Raw genomic sequence first — 3,302 nt, 5'->3', positions numbered from 1 at the left:
AAGGCGTTGAAGAACCCTAAGCTTCAAGAGTTGGAAGAATTCAAGCAATTAGGTTAATTCTACCACTTAGACTTAGGAATTAAACATGTTTGCTTTCATAAACTTTGTTTCTATGCTTGTTTCTACTGCAACTATGAGCTAAACTCGTTTTTGTTTCTGTTTGGGGAATACCAAAGAACTCCTATGGTTTAATTATTGAATTTTGTTTAATTGTCTATTGGTGATTTATTAAATTAAGTTTGTTAAAGAACCTTATGTGTTAATCACTACTATTTTCTGTTAATTGGAAGGCAATTAGGTTGCATGAACATCACTTAATTGTTAACCTCATATGTCTATGTGAATGCTAAAACGTATGCTTGGAAGTAATGAGTATGAAACTAAGATTAATAAGAAAATAGGAAGATTAATGTGTGAGCTTGTTTGAGAAACCATCAACAAGAGGTTAATTGAATTAATAACTTAATTGACCATTACAAATCTTATTTAATCCAAGTAATTAATCTAGGGAATTAATTAGTTTAAACACTTGATCAACGCTTAAATTAGTTAATTGTCTAAGGGTTAGGAGTAATGAACATGAACCTAACTATTATCATTGGTAACCAATAGCAATTGATCTACCTTAACTTAAATAACCATAGGAGTGAATTGGTTGAACCTAAATAGAAACATCTTTATCAAATTTGGTGAATAGTTGTTGCTTTAGTTAATTAGTTAAATTTAGTTTGCTTAAGTTTCTAGTCTTGCAAAACTAGAGAAAAACCATTTACTTTTATTATTTGTTTTAGTTAAAATTAGCTATTAGTTTAATTTCCGTTCCCTGAGTTCGATACCTTACTTATCAATCTATACCACTTAAAGACAGGTTCACTGCCTTTGTGTGCTCAAATTATTAATAAAAAGTAGGGATAAAACTAGTTGAATTTACCCACATCATGTTTTTGGCGCCGTTGCCGGGGAACGGTTCTAAATAATTAAGCTAATTCCTAATTTTTTCGATCCTTTGTGTGAGTTTACTTGCATAAAGTTCATTTATTGCAATTTAGTAACTAGTAATTAGGTTTTAGTATCTGTTTTAGTTAGGTTAAAAACTTAGAATTTTTTTTGAAAAATCACTGATACTCGCCGAGTGCACTCGCACCTACTCGGCGAGTAACAACTTATTTAGAATTTTTTTTCTTTTATTTGTTTACAATCTTTTTGTTCTTTTTACGCTTTTATTTGATTAATTTCAGGACTTTCATGACCAGAGGAGCAAACACACCACTGGTACCCCCGTTTGAAGACCCCGAATCCGAATTGAAAAGAAACAAAGGGAAGGACGTGGAGAGTTCAAGCACACCAAAGAAATCACCATTGTCCAACTTGAAGACTGTTTTCGGCAAAAAGAAGAGCAGCAAATCAGGAGCTTCAAGCGCTTCCTTAATAATTGAAGAGCCAATTCAAGAAGAGATTAGATACGAAACCGAGGAAGAAGACGAGGCAACTTACGAACAAGACACCGAATCGGAGGAAGAGTTAGCATTCACTATGGCTAACATTGATTAAATTCCCATGGGAGAATGGAAGAAGAGGATGCGCGAAGACCATGGCCCGGGACTTGTGCAACCCGCAATTCCCGCAACTGCTACCTTTGAGCTAAAAGGTCATATCCTAGCTTCACTCAAGGAGATACCTTTCTACGGGAAAGATCATGAAGATGCCTACAAACATTTAGATGAAGTAAATGATGTTGCTGATTACTTCAACATTCCAAATGTCACCCGCGAAACTCAGCTGCTTCGGATGCTTCCGGTAACCTTCAAGGGTGCTGCTAAAGACTGGCTCAAATCACTTCCGCCCGGGTCAGTCACTACTTGGGCCAGAATGAAGGAAGAATTTATAGATCACTTTTGCCCACCATCCAAGATAGCCAAGCTCAAGAAGGCCATTGCAAATTTTGAACAACAAGCTGGAGAGTCGTTATATGAAGCATGGGAGAGGTACAAAAGTCTGCTACGAAATTGCCCACACCATGATCTAAATAGCCAACAAGAAGTGTCCATCTTTTATGATGGAGTCAATGTCACGACCCGGCAGCTGCTAGACTCACAAGGCCCACTTACAAAGAAGCCACCCCCGGTGATCAAAGAATTAATTGAAGAATTCTCTAAACACTCTAGAGAATACCACAACCCTAGGAATGATGTCACGAGGGGAGCCGCGTACGCTGCTACTGAAGATTTATCCGCGGTCATGGCCATGTTAAAAACCATGGATAGAAGAATGGACAAAATGGATCAAACTATCCATGCCATACGGGTGGGTTGCGAGAATTGCAATGGACCTCACCTCACTAGAGATTGTGATTTGGATGAGCACGGCAACAAAAAGGCACAAGTATGCTATTCGAGTGGTGACCGGTATGATGAAGACTGGCGAAAACAAAAGAAGGAGTGTTTGCCTTACGAAGAGTACAAGAAGGCCAAGGAGGAGAAGTATAGACAAAAAGGGAGAGGCTTCTACCAAAAGGAGGAGCCGATGCAAGAGAAGAAGCCAAGCTTGGAAGAGATGCTAACTAAATTTGTGGCTGCTTCCGAGAAAAGACACAGTGACCACGATGCTGCTATCCAAGAAACAAGAACAATGCTCAGGAACCAGCAAGCATCCATCCATAATATAGAAACTCAGCTTGGGCAACTCGCTCAACAACTAAACCAAAGGTCACCGGGTGAGCTTCCTAGCAAAACCGAGAACAACCCACGAGGCGCGCAAGTGAACATTGTTACCACAAGAAGTGGGAAGGTTATTACTCCCCTGGCCCCCATTCGAACTGAAGCGAATAAGGACTCACAGAAGGAAGGAACGGAAGCACAAGCTGAAAACCAACATTCACAATCTGAGAGCCCTACTCGCCGAGTAGGACCGATGGACTCAGCGAGTACATCTGCAAAAATGAATGATCAGCCACCCTTGAAACCATACCAGCCTCCAATGCCGTACCCAGCCCGAGCCAAGAAGGAGAAGCAGGAAGAGGAGTATCAGAAGTTCCTTGATCATATTAAAATTCTTCAAATAAACATTCCTTTCATCGAAGCCATCATGCAAATGCCCAAGTACGCAAAGTTCCTTAAGGAACTTCTCACTAATAGAAGAAAGATGGAAGAGGTGCAGAAAGTAGTATTGAATGAGAATTGCTCCGCCGCCATGCTAAACAAATTACCAAGGAAGAAGGGTGATCCGGGGAGCTTAACTCTACCTTGCCAATTTGGCAACTTGGCTGCCATTCATGCTTTAGCTGATTCTGGAGTGAGTGTGAA

At 39.8% G+C, this 3,302-nt stretch overlaps 1 non-coding gene across 1 annotated transcript; it reads right to left on the bottom strand.

The window, feature by feature from the left end:
* Positions 1 to 1,917: 1,917 nt before the first annotated feature.
* On the bottom strand, positions 1,918 to 2,024 carry LOC111887635 (small nucleolar RNA R71). Its single transcript, XR_002848828.2, has one exon. It is a non-coding gene; the product is annotated as a small nucleolar RNA R71 (small nucleolar RNA).
* Between the last annotated feature and the right edge of the window lie 1,278 nt (positions 2,025 to 3,302).

The sequence above is a fragment of the Lactuca sativa genome, chromosome 2 (genome assembly GCF_002870075.4).
Source record: "Lactuca sativa cultivar Salinas chromosome 2, Lsat_Salinas_v11, whole genome shotgun sequence".
NCBI lineage: Eukaryota > Viridiplantae > Streptophyta > Magnoliopsida > Asterales > Asteraceae > Lactuca > Lactuca sativa.
This window is presented reverse-complemented; position numbering and strand designations above follow the sequence as displayed.